Raw genomic sequence first — 24,382 nt, forward strand, 5'->3', positions numbered from 1 at the left:
AGTTTTGACATCATACCTGACTTGAGTGCTCATCTTCTGTTCACATTTGAGCTTGTTTTTCTCAAATTTGTAGCTCGAAGCACTCCCTACATACCTCTCTCTCTCTCTCTCTCTCTCTCTCTCTCTCCTAACCTTATGTTGTGAGCTCTCAATTGCCAACCTCATCTCCAATGTCAGGCATGTGACATGTTTCATCTGGTCCCATGATTTTTTGACCATATAGGGCACTCATATCATCTCCCTCTCTCTCTCTCTCTCTCTCTCTCTCTCTCCATTTACAATTTTGGACGTGAAGAGGGGAAGATGGCGGGTCTAAGAATTTCCCTCTCTCCGGCAGCCCCGCTTGTGGGTCGCCCAGACGGTCATGGGTCTGCCCAGTCTGCAAGGTACAATTTCAGCTGCTCAAGAGGGTTTTAACTTGAAATGTACAACCACAAACAGGTTTTCTCACGCAGATTTATGGGCATGAAGTACACGTTTAGGTTTTAAAAGGCATTTTTTTCGAAATGGACAACCAGGTTTCTGGGTTGCAGAGAGCTCCATTTTTTCTGGCCAGGCCAAAAAGGCAGCAGACACATCCATCACCACAACAAAATAGTATGTGCATTGGGTGGTTCTTCTGATGAAGGTAAGCTTGTTCTCTACTGCCAAGGTTTTTCAATCCTGTACAATATCCCGTGAAAATCCTGTAATGATTGTTGAGAGGAAATAGTTTTTTCTGCTCAAGTAGTTGTGTTTCTTCTCTTACTCGGTCACGGAAAAAAGTTGTAAGACGAGTTTTGCGCCTTGTGCTAATCCCATTCATATTTCCTCTGCACCTGTGTATGTATATGTGTTCACAAAGTGAAGCCTTCACTCATTCTAGTTTGGCTTATTTTGTTATTTTTTCTGCATCATGTTTATAGTGATGGCCAAAACTGCCTTGGTCTCTCCCTCTCTCTATTGTTCCATCATAGGAGTGCTCGCTCAGGCCTTAGTGTTATTTGCTAATGCCTGCATGTGTTTAAGTTAGTCGTCTCGTGTATGTACAAGGTGCGAGCCCCGGCATCTTTCAGGGGCAGATGATAGGGGGTGAGGGTTGTTTTGTGGTTGTTCGTTGCTGTTTGTGAGGTAGTTCTAGTCCACACATTGCCATATATCATGCCAGTCTTGCCCAAATCGCGTGTTGATGCTGTATGGATATGCCTGGCCGTGCCACTTTGTTTTCCCCTTAATGGCGTGATTATGTGGCGCCTTCTTTTTGGGGTCATTGTGGCTATTATTCCTTATTCCACCTTCTATGCTGTGGGGCAAGCAGTTTGATCGCCAAAAGCTAACTAGGGAAATCTTGGCCTGGTAGAAGCAGAGATGTATCTGGTGAGTGCCTAGGGTGTTAGAAGGAGCCTATCACTACGCGGATGTAGAGGAGCTGGAAAGCCATTCAAATGGTATAGGTGGTATATAAGAGGAATTTAGGATATACCACATTGGTGGGTCCATATTTCCGAAGTAATCTTGCCCCATGTGAGGTGGAAGAAAAGTCGTGTACGAGGCCAATTCCTCGAAACAAGTATATGACGCTCTTCAATGAATAGCCAGGTAATTTAACGCATTGACTGTGAAGGATGTGGAGAAGCTCTATTGATCTGCTAATGAGCGTACTAGCTGTTGAAGGCTCATGGTATGCAAGCAATCAGTGTTTTGCACCACCCATAGTGCCATTCAACAAATAGTAGAGAAGATAGAATCCTTCACAAAGCATGTATAGTAGCCAATTGCATATCTAGAGTGCCGCTTCTACATCCCAAGTGCACCAACATGAAGAGTGGATCCTTAGCTTCTGCTCAAAATAAGATGAGAACCAAGAAATTTTAAAATCTAGGAGACGGCCTCAAGTCTTAAAACCATAGTGAAGGTCCACACATACATATAGTATACCATATTGAGCATGAGGGCTATATGTATTTTTTCTTGCCAACAAGTCTAATGCTCTCTCTCTCTCTCTCTCTCTCTCTCTCTCAATAGTGGATCAATCTAGTTGAAGACCAATATAACTCTATAGTCTCTATCTTGAGAAGGGACAATGGAGGCGTATGTATTGATTTAATTCATTTCTCTCTCTTAAGAGCAGTTCAACAACAAACTTCTCTTACCTACAGCCCTTGTGGAGAGGATGAATAAGATAGTGAGTGAGATGGCATTCCCTCGCTTGCATCATGCCCCTCTCCCTCCCTCTTTTTGAGGTGAAGCAGTTGATTTATGTAACCACTTTCGGCGAATGGTCGGAAAAAAAATAGTGAATTACCACAATTTGCAACTCTTAAAACACTTTTACTCTTCTAAGCATATGATAATTGAACAAAACAAGAGACTGAAGAGAGAGATGACAAAGATTGTGAAAGAGAATCGGTCGCCTTGAATCGCCACTATTGACGTCCCCAGTTGGGGATTTGTCTATTGATTGACCGTGTACAATTGACGGCGGGAATTTGCAATTAGTCTTCTTCAAAGTCGCAATCTGTATGTACGAAGTGTGTGCTTAAACTATTCATTGAGTGTGTCAGTGCACACAATATGCTCTTAAAATGGCTGGCGCTCAAAAAGCAGCCCAATAATTATAGTTTGCAAGAAACCCCCCCCCGTTCCCCCCCTTCTCCAAATTTGCGATTTGCAATAAAAACAGCTTATGCTTTTTCTCTATTGTATGAGAGTGTAGGGAGAGAGAATCCTCTCTCCTGCCGATGAGGAGAAACCTCACCCTAATGGAAAAAGCTTTTGGTATGTTATGTGTATGGTTATTGGATGCAACATGGAAGTGGATGGTGAGGGAATTCATGTTTTTTCAGCTCTCATTGTAACAAACTTGGACACTTTAAGTCAAGATTCTACCGCGACACAGCAGAGGTTCACTTCAAAACAGTTCACAATTCACAATTGATTCGACACGGCCCGACGGAGTTCCGTGCCTAGAGATATTGGCCCCAAAGACTGGCGCCCCTTTCAGTATTTCTTTTTGTATTAATTTGAGTTCAAAGTACAAGAGAGTGGGAGGGTTCTCACTCTCAGACTCTGCGTCCAGATGCTTTGAGTTGTGAGGAGCTTATATTTAAAGGTTACAAGGGATGCCCATAAGCAGAGCCCCAAAAGCAATCAATTTTTAAAAGCCTCTTAAATAAAGCAACTGGCCCAAAAGCTTCCCCAAAAACAGCCAGCATAAAATTCAGCTTGCGCAAAAGCTGGAATTCTGTACAGCCTGCTTTTTCCGTACGCACTGTCACGTTAGCAGCTCCGCGTGAATTCCGCCGCATTTTTCGGAATCTGCCACGTCACCCTGTCTCCGCGGGTGCTGCCGGCCGAGGTGTGTGTGTCCTCTGCTGCCCCACTTATAAGTGTGTCTAGGGCCATGATACGTCACCAGTTTGTGACATACCCCCCTCTTGAAAGCATTGTAATCGCCCTCGATTACGCCTGCAAAACAGACAAAGGCCATAAGCTGTTTTAGCAGACACTGATTGTTAGTACCCACGCACTAGGAACAACACATCTAGCACATGTACCAATTGACAGTCATCAGAGGATATCACTGGACATCATAGGACACCACATGGCAAATCACATTCAACAGTCATTCCAATCTCAGACTATGATTAATCGGCAACGTATTTAGCAATCGCATCTAGATCCAATGGGGACCTCACAGATGCCCGATTAACTAATCCTTATTGCAATCATGTCTATAGAGATTTGTCACACCAAAATGCTGCAGTCATTTCGTCTATCACTTCCTGCACTTAAACAAGTCAAGTACAAATCAGTATCATACTATCAGGAATTCCAAATTTTAAAGTTATTACAGCAGAATAGTGTCAGCTCACAGTATCCCTGAAACCCAATAGGGGTACCAAACCTATTCTTGATGGTATTCTTGTGTAGTGCACAGTAGTCTATGCACATACGTTGAAACCGGCCCGTAGGGCGGTAGGCGTTGGCTTTCACCCGAAATTCTTTACTTTATACACACACACAGAGCACTTTGCAAAGAGAACTTGCGATGGGAGTTAACACTTAAATACACACACGGCTCAGAAGCTAGAATGCTCCGAGCAGACGCCGACAACCTGTAGGCCCCAAAATTGGCGCCCCTTTCGGTATTTCTTTATTCTTTAGGAGGGTAAATTACAAGGTAAGGTCCTCGGAATCCTTCACGTGTATCCACCTAGATACCATTTGATTTGGCCAAATTTCGGCAGCATAACAGCCCCAAAACTTGCGCGAAACCAATTCCCTTGCTGGAACTCGCTTGCACTGTCGTATACCCTCTGATTCCTGTCCAAAAACAGTAAATTCAGCGTGCTGTATTTACTGGTTTTTGCCCTGTTTTCAGCCCCAAACAGTCCCCTAACTGTCCTCTGCCAGTGGGGCACGATTCCCAATGGTCCTGGCGTCCGTATGGCTGAAAAACAGTGAATTTACAGCGCATACACAGCGCTGATTTTGCACCTGTACGGTGAGGTTATGACCCTCACCAGTGCCTGCTTTGGAGCAACAGTTAGCTACCCCTGTTCCTGCTCAAGGAGGCTCTTGCCTCAGCACAAAAGCATGAACCCACACAACTGTACATCAGTCAAATGAGTAACCCTCTTGTGGGGCATCACATAACTGCACGTAGGGGAGAGAGAGCAGTGTGTAGTGTGCAGGGCATCACTCCTAGCACCACACTGTACATGAGAGGGAAAGGAAGCACTCCATAGCTCTTAACCTGTGACAAAAGCTGAAATGAGGCCTCTCCCAGCATAAAAATCAGCGCCCATTTTTCTGCAAGAGGAAAGTGCATGAAAATTCGACACTTGGCGCATTTACAAGCATTTGCCCGTTTCGGGTTCGCCGCTTAAAAATATCCTGACCGGTTGCCCAGTTGACTTCACGGCAGAGTTATAAAATGTTCCCCTAGTCATACCGGAGGTAATGACGCGAACACATTTCATGGCCCAAAATAGCAGTTCCCTAAATTTTAGGAGATGCTTCCGTTGGGCTCCCACTGGTCCTCTGACCATCTATCCTCATTGGGACCGCATCCAAAAATGCAATGTGGCCCAACTGTCGGATACTTTTTGTTGGTAGTCCCACCTTGACTTTACGCCTTAATTGAGTTCACTTCCTAGTATCCACCAACTTGCTAAGTGCGACGGGGGGACCTATATGATCTTGCTCTGAGCCTAGACATCCTCTTACCATACGAATTCCAGTGCCGACCACTTCTCGTCTGCGGGTGAATCTACCGTTCACATTGGCCATACAATGTCCGACCGTTTGCTACTTCAAAAAGAGGGTCTTAAACAAATAAAATAAACCCCATTGGAAAGAAACCAACAACCAAGGTTAGCAGTTGCCACATCTCTGTGACATGGTTAATAACTGCCACGTCCTCGTGACATACCCCCCTCTTGAAATCGCAAACGTCCTCGATTGCATACCATAAATACACGCCACTGATGATTTTGTGCTATTAACACTCTTTTATCATCGCATGTATCCGCAAGAAAGGTCGTAACATACATAGATACAAATGACTTAATGAGGCCTTCATACTTTTGCCATTTCCATTTATGGCACTGAATTCATATGTACATTTGATGTACTAGCTCTATCATTACCCCTCCTTTGCACACGTTGGGTTGGGGCATAAGTAGGCTGTAACCCAAAGGCTTCAAGGTAAAGCTGCAATACATTTGGTGACTCTGACAGTTCATGCTCTTCCATCCACTTTGCATCCATAGGCGGATAGTTCTTGAACTTCACCAAATAACGTCTTGCAACTTGTCCTTTAACTTTTCTGTCCTTATGTGCCAAAACTTGCTCAGGTACCAGGATCTCATCAAGTTCCTCAACTTCTGGCTGATCCTCAACTGACATATCTTCTGGCACATCACCCACGAAGGGTCTTAGAAGACTCACGTGAAACGCATTATGAATCTTCCACGCATCAGGCAATTTCAGCCTGTAAGCCACATCGCTGATCTTGTCAAGCACTTGAAAAGGTCCATAGTAACGCATGCTGAGCTTAGGAAATAGCCGTTCCTTGCCCTTCATCTTCTTTAACCTTGCCTTTTCGAACCTTAAGAGAACCCAATCACCGGGTGATAGTAGCAATTCACGACGGTGACGATCAGCAGCCTTTTTCTGTTTTGCCTGAGTCTTCTCCAAGGCAACTTTAATCTTCTTATACATCTCATCCATGTTCTCAACATATCGATCTGCCTCAAAGATCTTGTCCTTTGTGTGCAAAATGGGAGGAACCTTTTTGCCGCCTTCAACAATTTCAAAAGGTGCTTTGCCAGTAGACGAATGCACCGTATTATTGTATGCATACTCAAGCATAGGCAAATACTGTTCCCACTTGCCCTTATTATCTGACACATAGCATTTCAGCAGATCTAAGACAGTAGAATTAGCCTCTTCTGACTGTCCATCAGTTTGTGGATGAAACGAAGACGAGAACTTGAGCGTAGTACCCATGTTCTCAAACAATCCTCTCCAAAACAAACTGGTCATGCGAGGATCACGGTCACTGATAATCGATTGTGGCATACCATGGTACTTAAACACATTGTACATGAACAAGCGTGCCATCTGATCAGATTTTATCTTCTTCCTGACAGGGATAAAATGGGTCTGCTTGCTGAACCTGCAGATAATGGTCCATATACCATCATTCCCTGTTGGCGTTCTTGGAAGATCAAAGATAAAGTCCATAGCAATGCTTTCCCATGGGTTATCCGGAATCGGCAGTGGTTGTAACAACCCTGGTGCCTTTGGCCTGTCAAACTTGACCTTTTGGCAAACTATGCATGCTCGCACAAAGGCATCCACATCTCTCCTCAAGGTAGGCCAATAGAAGAACGTCTCTACCGCTTTAACTGTTGCATCAATGCCACGATGCCCTGCATACGGTGGGACATGACTCTCTTCCATGACCTTATGTCGCAGTGGCCTAGTGACACAAAGTCTGCCATGCATCATCATAAAACCATCTCTGAGGAGGTAGTGCTCATGATGTTGCCCCTCTTGTAACTGTTCAAAGATCCTTGCAAAATCTTCATTAGCAGTATATTGTTCCTTCATGTCATCTAACTCATGATGATAAGGAATTGACACAGCTGAAATTTGTGGCTTTCTTGATAACGCATCAGCCACAACATTCTTCTTGCCTTCCACATGCATAATCTGGAAGTGGAACATGGAAAGAATGTTTGCCCATCGCATATGCTTTTTGGATAACTTTGACTGTGTCAAGAAGTATCGCAAGGTCTGATGATCTGTTTGGACAACAAAATCAGCACCTAAGAGGTAGTGCTTCCAGTTAGAAAGCGCATGAATCACGGCCAAAAGCTCTTTCTCATAGACTTGCATAGTCCTCTCTGGCCCTTGCAAAATTCGGCTTTCATAGGCTACTACCTGTCCATCTTGCATTAGCACTGCTCCGATGCTACTGCCACACGCGTCACACTGGACCACAAATGACTTCCTGAGATCTGGCAAAACAATAACTGGATCTGAAGTCAACTTTTCCTTTAAGAGAGTAAAAGCTGAAATCTCTTTTTGGGTCCATCTGAAAGTGACCTCTTTCTTTTGCAATGCGTGAAGAGGCGATGCTATCTCTGCAAAATTTCTGATAAACCTTCTATAGTAGGAACACAATCCTAAGAAGCTTCTGACATCGTGCACAGTCTTCAAGTCTGGCCATGTCTTGACAGCTTCGACCTTTGCGGGATCCATTCTAACACCATCCTTTGAGACTATGTGGCCCAGAAAGTGGATCTCTTCGAGGAAGAATTCACTTTTCTTAGGATTGACAAGTAACCTGTGATTGCGCAGCTCTTCGAACACAATGGTCAAGTGACGCCTATGCTCCTCTTCATTCTTCGAATACACAATCATGTCATCGAAGAATGTTCCAACAAACTGTTGATGTGAGTGGAAAATCCGGTCCATCATTCTGTTAAACGTGGCAGGAGCATTTGTTAGCCCAAACGGCATCACTAGAAACTCATAAAGACCAAATGTCGTTCTAAACGCAGTCTTGTGCACATCCTCTGGGCTTATACGAATCTGATGGTACCCACTCTTCAGGTCTATCCTGCTGAAAATTGCAGCACCCTCTAAACGATCAAGAATATCATCAATGCGAGGAATAGGAAACCTATTCTTGATGGTATTCTTATTCAACGCACGGTAATCAATACACATGCGCCATGAGCCATCCTTCTTCTGCACTAGGAGCACTGGGGAGCAAAAAGGTGAAGAACTAGGTTGAATCAGCCCCTTCTCTAATAACTCCTCAACCTGGCCCATAATCTCTTTCTGTTGCGCCGCACTAACCTTGTAGGGAGGTCTATTTGGTGGGCTACACCCTGGCACCAAATCTATCCGATGGTCCTCAGGTCTCTCTTGCGGCAATTGCGACGGTAATGAATCAGAAAAACAGTCACTAAACTTTTGCAAAAATGCTGACCTTTCTTTATCTAACACAGATAAATTTGACTGATCACTATCTGAGACATCACGTGCAAAAATCAAGTACGCAGAAAGATGATTCTTTATTACAGAAGTGATAGCAGAAGCAGATACAATAGGGACTGACTCTCCTTTAAGCTTTACATCCAAGATGTGAGTTTTGCCCCTATGCTGTACAGTGATCTTTTTGTTGTAGGCATCCAAGACTCCATGCACTCGGAACATCCACGGGATCCCCAACAAGGCGTCACAACCTTCCAGCGGCATGATGTAAAACTCTTCAGTGTCCACATACGATTGAATATGCAGACGCAGTTTTCCAATGATGGGAGTAACACACTCTGAGTGGCCAGGACATGCCAACCTTGCCTCTGCTGTGTATCCCATCTCTTCAGCTTTGATGCCCAGCTTCATAGCTAACTCTGGTGAGATAAAGTTGGCTTTGGCACCTGGATCAAAGAAGATGAGTGCCGTCTGATCCCTAACTTTACCCATGCCCTGCATAACTCACTGGCATCTATGCTGGGCCTGTCACCCACCATGTCTGGCACTAAACCTGCCGTGGGTTTTGGCTTCTTGCCTTTCTGGTCTTCTTTATCCTCTGAGTCAGCTGGCCTTTTCCTTTGTGGACAATTTATAGAAATATGACCAGGCTGCTCGCATATAAAGCATTTGTTCTCAGCCATTAGGACCTTCTTTTCCACGAGCGACTTGCGCACAAAAGGCTTCCTTTTCTGTTTCTTTGCCTGCGCTCCAGAAGTCCCAACTGAATCCTTGTCTTTGGTGGCCTGTTCTGACCCCTGTGACGCATCAGGAGCCGTTTTCACAAAGGGCTTCTTTGTTGAATTTTTCTTTTGCTGCCCTCCTTTATCACTGCTCGGAAATCCACTGTCCTCTCCTTTCAACAGGGCAAGACCAGTGTTCGCAACTTCCATAAGCTGAGTAAGGGTAGCCACTCTGTTCTTTGTACAGTAATCACGAAGCCCTTTAGGCAGCCCACAACAGTACTTCTCTATCTGCTCTGTCAGTAGCACAAATCTATAGGAGGTCACTGAGAGTAACACTTTACAAAACCTCCTATTGTACTCCAGCAAGCTCTTGCACGAAGCTGAAGTAAGCTGGTGCCAATCTGTCAGGACATCGGCTTCAAATTCATTTGATAGCCAAGCAGATGCAAACATTTGCTTGAAGTAAATCCAAGTGGCGGGTGCTTGTCCTTGCATTAACAATGTCGTCCACCATGTGAGCGCATTGTCCTTTAAGAAAGTGGCAGCTTTCCTAACCTTCGAGGCCTCTGTAAAATTCCCTCCCGCATAAGCTGTATCAAACTGTTGGAGGAAAGTGAGTGCCTTTGTCTTATCCTCGAAACCACTGAAGGTACTGAACTTTACCGCTGCACCACCTTCTTTATAAGCCTTCGGCTTCTCTAGTGCCCCCAAGTTGTCATACGGAATGGTCTGCAACATGGGCACTGTACTAGGCATGATTGGCACGCCTTGGCCATTCACATTTTGCGTAAGAGGTGCGATATCTGGCTGCTGTCCAGAAAAACCAGCCATGCCAAAATGACCTTGTGGCACCCCAAACTGGCCCTGGTTGCCGTGGAAACCTTGCTGCATGCCGATAGTACCATACATGGGGTTTGGCATGATGCCTTGCATACCCCCGAACACTGTTCCTGGCATGTACGGTTGACTTCCAGGCGCATAACCAGCCATACTTTGGAACACTGATCCACCCCCGAAATACCCAGGATGTACCGTGGGTGGTGGAAAAACTGAGTGCATAGCCTGGTATCCAGCTCCCTGTCCATTCAAGACAGCATGCTGGCTCTGAAAGGTGGCAGGCTGAACTGGCATAACCTGTGGAATAGGCGTTCTAGCCACCTGTTAAAGCACGGGAGGAATCTTCTTTGGAGCCCCCGACTCCGCAACATGCGAGTGTTCCCTTTCCTCTTGCGCCTCATGAAGTACCTGGGCTTGAGCTTCAACAAGCTCCGTACGCGGCGTAAGTTGCCTATTTTGCTGTTGCACTGGTGGCGCTTGCAAGAATTCCATAATTCCTTTTCCCTTGTCGGCCATAGTGTAATCCCCGCGTTCTTGCACTGTGTGTCTTTACCCTGAACAATCCAGGCTCACTCTTTGAGGAAAAAGTGATTGATGTCCCGGCAGTGGAACCATAAAACCGGCCCGTAGGGCGGTAGGCGTTGGCTTTCACCCAAAATTCTTTACTTTATACACACACACAGAGCACTTTGCAAAGAGAACCTGTGATGGGAGTTAACACTTAAATACACACACGGCTCAGAAGCTAGAATGCTCCGGGCAGACGCCGACAACCTGTAGGCCCCAAAATTGGCGCCCCTTTCGGTATTTCTTTATTCTTTAGGAGGGTAAATTACAAGGTAAGGTCCTCGGAATCCTTCACGTGTATCCACCTAGATACCATTTGATTTGGCCAAATTTCGGCAGCATAACAGCCCCAAAACTTGCGCGAAACCAATTCCCCTGCTGGAACTCGCTTGCACTGTCGTATACCCTCTGATTCCTGTCCAAAAACAGTAAATTCAGCGTGCTGTATTTACTGGTTTTTGCCCTGTTTTCAGCCCCAAACAGTCCCCTAACTGTCCTCTGCCAGTGGGGCACGATTCCCAATGGTCCTGGCGTTCGTATGGCTGAAAAACAGTGAATTTACAGCGCATACACAGCGCTGATTTTGCACCTGTACGGTGAGGTTATGACCCTCACCAGTGCCTGCTTTGGAGCAGCAGTTAGCTACCCCTGTTCCTGCTCAAGGAGGCTCTTGCCTCAGCACAAAAGCATGAACCCACACAACTGTACATCAGTCAAATGAGTAACCCTCTTGTGGGGCATCACATAACTGCACGTAGGGGAGAGAGAGCAGTGTGTAGTGTGCAGGGCATCACTCCTAGCACCACACTGTACATGAGAGGGAAAGGAAGCACTCCATAGCTCTTAACCTGTGACAAAAGCTGAAATGAGGCCTCTCCCAGCATAAAAATCAGCGCCCATTTTTCTGCAAGAGGAAAGTGCATGAAAATTCGACACTTGGCGCATTTACAAGCATTTGCCCGTTTCGGGTTCGCCGCTTAAAAATATCTTGACCGGTTGCCCAGTTGACTTCACGGCAGAGTTATAAAATGTTCCCCTAGTCATACCGGAGGTAATGACGCGAACACATTTCATGGCCCAAAATAGCAGTTCCCTAAATTTTAGGAGATGCTTCCGTTGGGCTCCCACTGGTCCTCTGACCATCTATCCTCATTGGGACCGCATCCAAAAATGCAATGTGGCCCAACTGTCGGATACTTTTTGTTGGTAGTCCCACCTTGACTTTACGCCTTAATTGAGTTCACTTCCTAGTATCCACCAACTTGCTAAGTGCGACGGGGGGACCTATATGATCTTGCTCTGAGCCTAGACATCCTCTTACCATACGAATTCCAGTGCCGACCACTTCCCGTCTGCGGGTGAATCTACCGTTCACATTGGCCATACAATGTCCGACCGTTTGCTACTTCAAAAAGAGGGTCTTAAACAAATAAAATAAACCCCATTGGAAAGAAACCAACAACCAAGGTTAGCAGTTGCCACATCTCTGTGACATGGTTAATAACTGCCACGTCCTCGTGACATACGCCATGAGTCATCCTTTTTCTGCACCAACAACACTGGAGAACAGAATGGAGATGAACTGGGCTGAATCAGCCCCTTTTCTAACAGCTCCTGTACTTGGCTCATTATCTTTCTGCTGAGCCGCACTAACCCTGTACGGAGGCTTATTTGGTGGGCTACTGCCTGGCACCAAATCTATCGCATGGTCCTCGGGTCTCTCTGGCGGTAATTGAGACGGTAATGAATCGGAAAAGCAGTCACTATACTGTTGTAAAAACATTGACCTTTCTTTATCTAACACAGATAAATTTGATTCATCACAATCTGACACTTCACGTGCAAAAACCAAGTACGCAGAAAGATGCTTTTTCATTACAGAAGTAATAGCAGAAGCTGATACAGTGGGAATAGACTCCCCTTTAAGCTTTACATCCGAAATGTGAGTCTTTCCCCTGCTCTGTACAGTGATCTTTTTGTTGTAGGCATCCATGATTCCCTGTACACGAAACAACCAAGGAATACCTAACAACACATCACATCCGTCCAGTGGCATGATATAAAATTCTTCAGCATCTACATAGGACTGGATATGTAGGCGCACCTTTCCGATGATGGGTGTCACAGCCTCTGTATGGCGAGGACATGCCAAACCTGCCTCTGCTGTATACCCCATCTCTTCAGGTCTGATTCCCAACTTTGAAGCCAATTCTGGGGAAATAAAGTTGGCTTTGGCCCCTGGGTCAAAGAAGATAAGCACTGTTTGATCCCTGACCTTTCCCCATGCTCTGCAAAGCTCACTTGCATCTGAATTTGGCTTGTCACCCACCATATTTGGCACTAGACAAGCCATGGGCTTCTTTCCTTTCCTGTCCTCCTTGTCTTCAGAATCAGCTGGCCTTTTCTTTGTAGGACAATTGTAAGCAATGTGGCCAGGCTGCTCACAAATAAAGCATTTGTTCTCTGTCCTCAGGACCTTCTTTTGCTCTTTTGACTTGCGAGGAAAACGTCTTTTCCATTTCTTTGCTGGTCCTTTTTCTGATTCAGCCGTAGCTTTATCTTTCCCTGCATTGGCTGACTCCTGAGTCCCTTTCGGAGCCTCATTGGGAACGTGCTTCTTGGCTGAATTTTTCTTGCCTGATCCTGCCTTGACGCCAGTGTTAAATTCACAATCTTCTCCCTTGAGCAAACCATTGCCAGTGTTTGCTACCTCGATGAGCTGCGTCAAAGTAGTGACTTTGGTCTTCGTGCAGTATTTTCTCAATCCTTTGGGTAGGCCACAACAGTATTTTTCAATCTGTTTTGTCAATGGCAGAAACCTATAGGAAGTTACTGGAAGTAGAGCTTTCCAAAACTTTCGATTGTAATCATCCAGATTTCTGCAAGTGGCAGCATTAAGCTGGTGCCATTCTGTCATGACATCTGCTTCAAAGTCATCAGATTACCATGCTACTACAAAAATCTGTTTGAAGTAAATCCATCTGGACGGAGCTTGCCCTTGAAGCAATAAAGTTGTCCACCATTGTCCTGCATTCCCTGTCAAGAAAGTGGCTGCCTTGCGGACCTTTGAAGCCTCTGTAAAGTTTCCCCCTGCATAGGCCTTGTCAAACTGCTGGAGGAATGAGAGAGCCTTCTTCCTGTCATCAAACCTTGTAAAGGTCGTGAATGACACACCTTTGCCACCTTCTTTGTACGGAGTTGGCCTCTCCAGCGGCGTTAAATTGTCATATGGAAGTGACTGAAACATGGGAACATTATTAGGGTTCATTGGTGTTCCCTGACCGCAATTAAGTTTACCTGGAAACGCCATATTTGGCTGCTGATTTGTAATTCCAGCCATACCAAAATTTGCTTGTGGCATCCCAACTTGGCTCTGAGTGCTCTGAAACCCTGGTAGCATGCCCGTGACACCATACATGGGGTTGGGCATCATCGTTTGAGCACTCCCGAACATTGTTCCTGGCGTGTAGAACTGATTTCCAGGTGCATGACCAGCCATGCTATGGAATACCGATCCACCTCCAAAATAGCCAGGGTGTACTGAAGGTGGTGGGAAGACCTGTTGCATAGCCTGTAGGTTGCTTCCTTGCCCATTAGAACCAACTATAGGCTGTTGAAAGGTGGCGGGCTCAACTGGCACAGCTTGAAAGACTGGCATCTCAGCCACCTGTTCTTGCACCTTAGGCACAGGTTGTGGAGACTGCATGTTCTCCGTCAAGTGTGCAGGTGTTTCCATTGACTGTGCAGTATGAATCACCTGTGCTCGAGCCTTAACAGGCTTTTGAATATGATCCAGTGACCCAACTTGCTGATTGATGATGTGGCAGCTGTACGGATTTCCGTGATTTACGATGGCAGCTTTTTGGCTTTGCTTTTGGACCAGATGCTTTTGAGTTTGAAGGCTTTTTACTGTAAACTGCTTTTGGGGCCTAGGGCCTTTAAATATGTGCTAAGGGCTCATTCTCTGGCATGCTTCTTGGAGAAGGTGCGGAGTCTGGAGTACTGGCTTGTACTTTGTTGATGCAATATAAAGAAATACCGAAAGGGGTGCCAAGGTTTGGGGCCAATACTCTTTGGGGTGGAATTCCGCCACTCTGTGTTGCGTGTCGTCTCTCTCTCTCTCTCTCTCTCTCTCTCTCTCTCTCTCTCTCTCTCTCTCCAGTTCAGTTGTTATTGAAGTGCTAAAAGTCTGCTTAGTCTGTTCTTTTCTAGTGGCACGTGGTGCCCGTCTTGTGACAGTGGTATCAAAGCATCAGGCGTGTGCTCTTCTGAAAGCATACCGGTCCTACAAAAGAGCAGACAGAGCTATTGGAATTTTATTCCAGGTATCTTCGCCCTCCAACCCGGACTTATTAGCCACTCCCACCCTTACTTCATCGCGCATCGGGCGCTGTCACAAAACGGGAGCGTACACGAGCACTTAGAAAATCTGAAAATTATAATTCTTTGAAAAACATGAGAGAAGGGAGAAGATCGACACAGTATTGGGGATCGGAACATCTTCTGGTCCCCCCCCCCCCGTTCAGAGTATTCTTTTATTCAGGGAGAATTCTTATACAGGCACGAGAACCCGAGGAAACCCTTCCGTTCTGTAGTCTTAGACCCGAAGGTCGTGCTTTCCCGTAAAGGGCTTGGGCACAAGGCCGTTCCTTCCCGTGAGGGACTTAAGCGCGAAGCCGTACTTTCCCGTAAGGGACTTAGGCGTGAAGCCGTACTTCCCGTGAAGGGCCTTCCCTTGAGACGAGAGATTCCTGCAAAACAAACCACACAAAGCAGCAATTCTCAATGCGTATCAACACCTTATACCTGTCGCTCCTTGCTCGGAGAATCAACCTCCGTACTTAGTCGTCACGCGAGCACTTGCAAATTCCGTCGCGAGTCTCTGCTTCAGAATGCCAGCGCTTGCACTTCCTGCTGCTTCCGGCTCCTCCAAACTGAAACGCTGGCTACCCTTTTATAGGGTCTGACACCCGGCAGGAATAGGGGTCCAAAAGTAGAGCTTGGCGCTCCTAGAGAGAGGAGAGAGAAAATCGCATTTTCTAGAGAGAGGAGAGAGAGAGAGAGATCGCAATTCAGCCCCCCCTGCGCTGGTTTTAGCGCTGGCTTTTTCTATAAGAGCCTTGCCTGCTTTATTATATTAATAAAAGTGACCGGTCACTTTATAAAATAAAGTGTGAACCTGTTCAAACTTTAAAAACTCACTCAGTTAGTGAAAACAATGCTACACGGACACATTCCAGGCGTCCCTGGGTGCAGGACACGACACAGATGCAATGCAAACACAGACTCCTCGCGGGAAAACATCTGTCCTCCCGCGACTGTTCTTGCTTTTCGCAAAAAGCTTCATTGAACCCATCTTTATTCTTTTGCTTGTGTTCTTACGCGTATTTTCTTACTCAGTTCGGATTTCCTCCTTAGCATACGGGATGCCCCCTTACTGATGCACCCGTCACCCATCATGTGACGCATCAGAGGCACTCGTAACCCGGCCCTTTCCACCGAACTTACGGAAACTCCTTTGCGATGTTTACCGTCACCCATCAAATGACACATCAGAGTTGTCCGTTCCTGATGGCAGTTCCTGTAGCTACAATCTTTTTAACAGTTCTTAGTGCACATAATAAAATATCCTAAAAAAGAGATTTAATCATTAAAAATAAGAAAATAGTCCAATTAGCAACAGGCGCGCTCCCGTCTTCACCGCTGATGTCTTACAGGGCATAAGCCATTAATATCACTTGCAAGAGAAGGATCCAAGATTTGTTTCAAGTCACTGTTTTTCTCAAAAGCAGTGCCATGCAGATGTTGATGTCTACAGCTACCAAGCAGCACACTCCAAGGACTTGGCAAGCTTTCAAGAAAATTTTTGCTCGAAGTTCTATGGTTTCTGACATCTTCCTTCAGAGTGCAACTTTTGGCAGAGTGGGGTATCCTGAAATGCTTGCCATGGTACCCAAGCAGATTATATCTTGAAATTTCTTGACATCTCTGAGTAGATGTCTTTTCGAGCAGATGACCTTGGAGGCTTAGTGTGATTGCTATCTTTTTTTTTTTTTCCGAGAAAGAGATCCTTCTATTAGTTAATGAAAGCTGCCCATAGGGCTACATCCACCTCTGCAAGAGAGGGCTACAACAAACATGATGGGGAGACTCTCCCAATGAAAAAACAGCATATATACAATGGGGCTAAATCAAGAGATGGGAGGAGGGAAAAGCCACACAGGTGGACAGTAGTGCCATCTGAGCACCCCCTGGACCATGGAGTAAAACGGCCCAGGGCGCCAGAGACGAAGGAAAGCCTCGCGGCGCTCCCGCATGCGGTCGGAGCTGCCCTGTAGTCCCTCAAGCTGTCCTCTGAGAGTATGGATCAGCTCCAAAATTTCTTTCATGCTGTGTCCAATACCAAGGAATGGAAAGGCCGATTTCTTTTGTTCAAGCTGGAGAGAGGAGTGAGAATAAGAAGCCAGCCTTGCCGCTTAGGCTAGACCTATGCGCCGGGCCCGAGGCCAGGGCCTTAGCAAGTTTACAGTGCAATAGACGGCGCTGCCTACAGCAAATTTGCTTTCCTCTTCTGTATCCTCAGGGGGACCTTGGAAGGGAATTACAAAACAAAGAGACAGCAACCATACACACATAAGCTACTAAATAAGATACGTTTTATTAGCGCAGCGAATAAAGGCGCCTCTACTTGTCAAAAATGACGCGAGCCGTATGCAGGGAGACTTGCACGTACGATTCAAAGAGGGGGATCCGGCCAACAAAAACAAAGAACCGACGCCTACCCAACTAGAGGCACAGAAAAATTAATCGAGTATCAAACGTATCTTTAAGCTTTACCTCATTCTGATCGTTTGGAGGGCGACCGTGAAGTCACCGAGTGAAGCCCTCCTTAGAGACAGAAAGGGATACTGCAAAAAAACACCCACGGCAAAACAAGTATTACTAATCGATGTGTAAGATATGACGACAACAACAGCATGTCATAAAAAGAGATAACTAGAAATAGCCAACTCTTGGCGTATCTCTAACTACGCCCCTAAGTGGCAGTTCAGTTGAACGGTTTCGTGAATGCGAGATGCTAGCGGAACGATCAGCCAGACGTGTTGGGCAGCTAAGGCTTTTTCCTTACCGCGTCTTTCCCTGTGTGTTGAGGATCCAAAGCGAGTGCACTGGAGATAAGGGAAACTAGGATTCGATATGGGTATAGCAAATATCTGAAGCGTAACCGTACACTCACACGACCTTTGCTGGGCGGGGCAAGAGATAGGAGCATTCAGTGAAACCGGTAAACCACACTTCTAGATAGATGTGTGGGACAGAGGACTCGTAATACCTGCCTACCTTTCGCTTCAAGAACCATGTAAGCATAGGGTGCTGTTAGTGTCGCAGAAGGAAAGGGGCCTAAATCAGCGGACAGACCAACGCCGCACACTTAAGCAGTGCCGGGCAGGGTTTGTGCCAGTCAGAACACCCAGATAGGGAATTGGCAATCCCACACCAAAGATGTTGCTAGAATGCACGACTTCCAGGGCCAGGGTCCTTTTGCCTTGGCCAGAGCACGACTCGATGCCTTATCCTCTAATTATGTTTGCGAGGTAAAGGAGAAAAGAATCCTTTCCCTATTAAGAAACAAACAAACCCTCGATCCACATGCTTTGTTGACTTTAGAAAATAAAATAAATAAAGGCTCTAGTCCTGAGGTCACCTAAATGCTCATGGATGATAGTTATTTGGCGAGGCAAAAGAAAACCAAACCATGATAACGAATTTTAACCCTTTTCCCTAAGGTAACTTAAGTTGGAGAGCCGTGTGATGGGTAACCATCTTGCACGGTTCGGAGAGCACCTGTGTATGTAACGCAAGTTACGTTGAAGTGATAACTCCAGCAACTTAGCGCTTCATCCCATCCTTGGCCCAAAGAAGCGCTTTTGCGTGCTTCGTTTTATAAGGCCTGAATGGAATGAGGCGAAGAAACATCCACCGCGCCTACTTTGTACTTGTCTTGTCTCCCGGGGCTCAGTTCAGGAAAGCGGCCAGGAGCTAAGAAAGAAGCGCTTTATTCTTGTTTTTTTTAGTTCTTGGATCCCATCCCTTTTTGAAGGGAGACACGGGGAAAGCATAGCTTTCCCTTCTCCATGCATGCAATTTATTTTAGGCCTTTCTAAGCAAGTGTTCCTCTAAAGCAAAGAAAGGAACAGCGCCGCTGTATAGCCCGCGCCGCAAGATTCAATAACCAGGATCCCCAAGACCAGACCAGGCAGTGGGTAGTAAAATTAACTGAGATATCTGGGCTAGATGTGTCCCGGTTCCGGGCCCTTAAAGAAAGAAAAAGCCTCATGCCTCGTTTTCAAAGGGTACAAAAATAGACAATTACGTCTCACTACAGGTTCTAGCTCTGAAAAAGCGAATCTACCACAAATCAAGGCAAGCAAATAGATCTCATATCGCCCAACCCTACTCAGAAGAATCAGAAAATCCATTTTACTTGTCTGATGATGCAATGCCGCAGCTGCCTGCGGTATTCTCATATTCGCAAAAATCAGCAAAGGCAAAAGTGGATTATTATATCCAATGGCCTGCCATTCCCGTTTCGACAGGTGGGCACAACACAAGTCGGGGAATAATTCAAGGATTCAATAAGAACTTGGAGTATGTAGATAAAAGAGGCAAAAAGATTTTGTTGATGCCTTTAGCTGGGATCAGAAGCTCAAGAAAAGATATGGATGTAAAAGTTTAGATTGCCGGCCGGTGAATTCAAGTCTCTCAACCTTGACTGGATTCGCTTCCTTAAGCAACTTTGGACCAACTTAGCCAGTGCCGTGTTGGAACGCACGCAAAAACTTGGACATTGAAATTTACCACGTCTGTAAGTTAGTGATACATCCCGACCATTTTCGTGAAGTTGAAGCGGTGAACTTTAAAAGGAATAGATACTTTTGGGCCTGGCTGCCATTTAGTCGGCACCGAACTAGTTTGTACAAAAATCGGATTGCCTTGAATCGCAAGACACTTGCTCAAATCGCTACTCCAGATGCCTACTGTTTTTCTATGATCATAGAAAAAGTTAGCAAAATAAAAATTTGATGATCCGCGGCGGTAAAGTTACGCCTCTCTAAGTCTCATTTAGACAGAAGAGAGGCGAATAAACCAAATTCCAAATTGAGTTACGTATTTCTCGTAGTAAAAAAAAAGGGGGGGGGGGGGGCGGAAGGACAGACTACCTCGTAGATATCGATCGGTTTGACTCAACAAAACTCAAAACTACCTTGAATTGCATCTGTTTCGGGGTAAATGCTCATTTGATAAGTTAAAGAATCTGCTAGAGATTAATTTATTCTATTTAATAATCTAACTTTCGTTATTTGAAAAGGGCAGCAAGGCCAAGATGCGGGCTCTTTTTATTGCCGTAGCTATCAAACGTTGCTGCTTCGAGGTCAATCTATTCATTCGTCTTGATAATATTTTGCCTTGCTCACTCACGAATCGACGAAGTAGACTCGTATTCTTGTAATCAATAGTTTCATCAGAACGAATGGACGGAGAACGCCTACGGGAAGAGTGCCAAAAGTCACGAACAGTCTCTGCTGGTGGTACAAGGCGAGCCTCAAAGATGCGGAAACAACGGGCCCGCCAGATGAACCAGAGAGCTAGGCCGCTGATGAGCTCCCAACACTCCTCTCTCTCACTGCTCCACTCCTGTGGAGTAAGGTCTGTAGCAGGCTGGAGTGTAGGTCGACCCCCCTGTATCACTATCATCCTGCTGGTGGAAGATAGCTCAAACTGAAGTGCCGGGCCCGTGAGGGTGGACCAAGCCGCCGCCCCCCAAGTGTACTGTCGAGCCGTGGAGAGGGCAGGCATCAGCCGAAGAACTCGTAGCGACACCTGCTGGGCCGAGGGACAGTCCCAAAGACAGTGTCGCTGACTCTCCACCAACTGGTCACAGGCTGTACATGCGGCCGAGAGACCACAATGTACAAGCCAGCTCCCTACTGCTGTGGCTCTGTGTGCAACCAACCACTGGAACAAGGTGACGCGCCTCGGCTGTCTGGAGTCCCACAGCCTCTACCAAAAAGCTGCCAAGAACTCAACTGTGAGACCCTCCTCCTGCCAATGACGTGCTGCAGCGGGGCGGGCCTCTCTCTGTGCTGCAAGTATATGACGTCCAAGCAGAACAGTGTACTGAAAGAAAGGGACTCTTGGGCGGTCTGCAGAAGAGAATGGGTCCCTCCATAGCCACTCACCAGGATCCCACTGTACTCGTGCCAGTGGACAGCACTCCCAAGCCCATAGCCTCCAGTGTCCTGTCTCAAGAGCTGCTGGGTCAGGGTCTATGACGCAAGTCCTCCCACAGATGCCCACAACTCGGATCCTCTGGAAACAACACTCTGCTACCTGCGGGGCCTCTACTGCAACTCTCTGTAAACGTCCCCCACCCTGAAGCTCGAAGAGCAGGGCTGGGACAGTCTCTGAGCAAGCCCTGACTGAAATGAGAACCTCCAGTCGTGTGAAGGCTCCCATCCACCGGGGTACTATTGGCTCGAGAGGCGTGAGCCAATCAGCTGGAACTGACTCTGAGATGTCCTGACACATGCTTTGAACCCCTCTCATGCCCTGTAGCTGGACAACCTGCACCTCCTCTGACAAACCTGTGAACTCTAGCCAGTCACCTAGAGAGCGCGCTGGACCTGCTGCCATGGGACCCCAAGAAACATGAGGCCTACTCCCAACCAAGTGGCCTCTCTGAGTGCTAACCATGGGGTTCCAGACGAGGGGCTGCCGTAGGCGCTCCTCCGTGCACGTCGGCTGTCGCTGCTCTAGGCCACGCCGCAATAGCTCCCAAGACCGAAGCAAACTCACAGCGAATCGGTCCTCCAGTCTCCTGCTCAAACCAACTCGGCGCAACTCTGTAAAGATCCATCTGGTCGAAGGTTGCCAAGGGCCTCCTGCCTGAGGCACCCTGGCACGAAGCCTCTGCAACAAGAACTCCTTCCAGGGCTCCTCGCCTGGCAGTAGTCCTCTGACGATGAACTTCCCAAGAAGGGCTCTGCTCTGCTGTGCTGGATCAATGATCCCAAGCCCCCCCTGAGAACGAGGAAGTGTGATGACCGACCAAGCCACCTTGGCTCGGGCAATCTGAGTGTCGCGACCAGACCAAAGGAAGTTCCTGATCAGCCTCTCTACCTGGCTGATACAAGAACTCGAGAAGATCCAGCAAGAAGTGATGTACCACATAGTCGCCAACAACACCTGGTTGGCAACTACTACTCTACCAGCCAGCGAAAGTCGTGCTGAGCTCCAATGTAACAGCTTTCTCCTGATGGACAGGAGAAGAGGAGCAATCTGCTGCTCGGGGGACAAGTCCAAACCAACCTGACAACCCAAGTACCGAACTGCAGTCCCTGGAGGAATCCACCTGAAACCCTCTCCTGGCATCCAATCTGGCACAGGAGCACTACCAACTGAGAAAGCCACTGTCTTTCTCCAGTTGATCAGTGCGCCGATGCACAGCAGAAGAAGTCTCCAAAGCCTGCCCACATCTGTGTAAATTGGCCTCCTGGCCCTCTAAGTATAAGGCTGAGTCGTCGGCAAACTCAGCGTCCAGAAGCTCATCTCCCCGTATAGGGAGTGCTAAGCCCTCAAACCAACCTGCTGTGACACCAAAAATCTGCTCATCGCCTCCGCATAGAACAGAAAGAGAAAGGGGGCAAGAGGACAACCCTGTCTGACCGATCGTGTGAGCATGAAGCGCTCACCTCTACCTCCTGCCAAAAGCACCTGACTGTGGGCCTGTCTGTACAAAGCTGACACCCCTCTGATCCAAGCCTCTGAGAAGCCCATCCTACGTAGCGTGCCCTCTAGAAAGTCCCAGTCAACTCTGTCGTATGCCTTCTCAAAATCGAGAAGAAGAATCACAAGGTCCTCCCCACGGAGCCGTGCAAGGGCAGAAGCCTCCCAAAAAGTGAAGATGTTGTCAAGGATACTGCGTTCCTTGACAAAACCTGTCTGAGTCCCATGTATAAGGCTCTCCAAGAGTGGCTGAATCCTCAAACTCAGAGCCTTAGCAAGAATTTTGTAGGCTGAGTTGAGAATGGTGATGGGACGCCACTGTCGAATCTCATCCAAGGAGCCACCCTCCTTTGGAATGAGGTAAATCAGGCCCTCACTCATGCTATCCGGCATCACTCCTGTGTGCAGAATGTACTGAAAGGCACTACAAAGATCTGGGCCAAGCAGGTCCCAGTACTCCAAGAAGAAGCTGGGAGTCAGCCCATCCTCACCTGGACAGCTACCACGAGGGAGGGCCCTAAGAGCCGTGTGCAGCTCCTCAAGCTGAAGAGGCAACTCAAGCCTCTGCCGCATCTCCTCAGTCACAAGACAAGGCATCTGTGCCCAAACCTGCTCCCTGCATGCATCCTGTCTCTTTGACTCTGGCACAGCCGACAGTAGCTCACGGTAAAAGTCAGTAGCAACTGCACGCATATCCTCTGGCTCGCAAACAACTGACCCATCGGGTCTCCTCAACTGATTGACCTTGGCATGCGAGTGCCGAGGTCCCACTGTCTCAAAAAAAACATCTGTCACTCTGTCACCCACCTGAGTCCACTGAGATGCATGCCGGTGGAAGGCAAACTCATGGCGCCTCTCCTCTGTGCAAGCAAGCTCCTGTCGAGCCTGCTGGAGCTGCTCCTCCAACCATGGACTGTCTGGATGCTGCTCCTGCATCCTCTGTAGTGAAGCAATGCCTCGTCTGAGACGCTGCTCCTCCTCTCTCGCTGCAGCCCGTCGAGCCAAAGACTCCTGAAGAAAGAAGAGGCTGAGTTGAGCTAGGCCTGAGGCCACTCTGTCTGCAGGTGGAGCCTGGCTGTCCATGCCCTCTGTCCATAGAGCCTCGACCCTCTCTCTGAGTGCTGAGTCCAACAAGACCCGCTCTGGGATGCGAAGCATCGTGCTCCCACTCCTCTGCCTGTCTGCCACTGTGAGGATCATTGGTGCATGGTCCGAGAAGGATGTCCCTGCCAGGATGCCCACTGATCCCCCCAAGTCACTGAAGTGGTCACTAGTGTAGAAGCGATCTATGCGCGATAGATTCACTCCTCCCACTCGGCGGTCCGATCTAGAGAAGGTAAGACTCTCTGGAGGCCTCACAAAGCCAGAATGCTGCCATGTATTCGAGACCCTCAACGTCATACAAAAACTCTCCCAAGCTGCTAACTCGACTCCATGCACAGTAGCATGGCTACCTCCGATTCTGTCAGAAGGGTCCTCCAACATGTTGAAGTCCCCTCCTACACACCACTGGTCAACCTGTGGCAAAGACTCAACAATCTGTGACCAAAACTCTGCACGAGCACTCGCCACATTGGGCGCATAGATGTTCAGGAAACCCACAAGGCTACCCTGAACCTGCATAGTAATCCACTGAGCCCTGCCTGGTACAATAATCCCTCTGCCCACAATGGCCTGCTGTAATGAGTCCGCAATAGTCATACATACCCCACCTTGGACGCCTCCAGGTCCAAAAGCAGCTGACCAAAAGGTATCATAGCGTCCACGCAAAATCTGACCACATCGCCGAATGCGGCTCTCAGACAAATGGTGCTCCTGAAGCATAAGGAGATCAATCTCTCCTCCCACAAGGCATCGCTGAAGCTCCTGACGCAATCGGCCCTGCTGTCGCTGAAACTGGGGTCCACCTAGTCCCTGCACGTTCCACGAGACGATCCTCATGGGGAGCGAGAGAGAACAGATGTTGCCGC

General features: G+C 47.3%; 1 pseudogene across 1 annotated transcript in view; it reads left to right on the forward strand.

The window, feature by feature from the left end:
- Nucleotides 1–229: 229 nt before the first annotated feature.
- Nucleotides 230–24,382, forward strand: part of LOC147464652 (protein CHAPERONE-LIKE PROTEIN OF POR1, chloroplastic-like) — a 31,389-nt pseudogene continuing 7,236 nt past the window's right edge. The window contains exons 1-2 of the transcript XR_015188603.1: nucleotides 230–386; nucleotides 519–628. The product of XR_015188603.1 is annotated as a protein CHAPERONE-LIKE PROTEIN OF POR1, chloroplastic-like (transcript). The remainder of the gene's footprint in view (nucleotides 387–518; nucleotides 629–24,382) is intronic.

The sequence above is a fragment of the Adiantum capillus-veneris genome, chromosome 1 (genome assembly GCF_014529385.1).
Source record: "Adiantum capillus-veneris isolate H3 chromosome 1, ASM1452938v2, whole genome shotgun sequence".
Classification (NCBI taxonomy): domain Eukaryota; kingdom Viridiplantae; phylum Streptophyta; class Polypodiopsida; order Polypodiales; family Pteridaceae; genus Adiantum; species Adiantum capillus-veneris.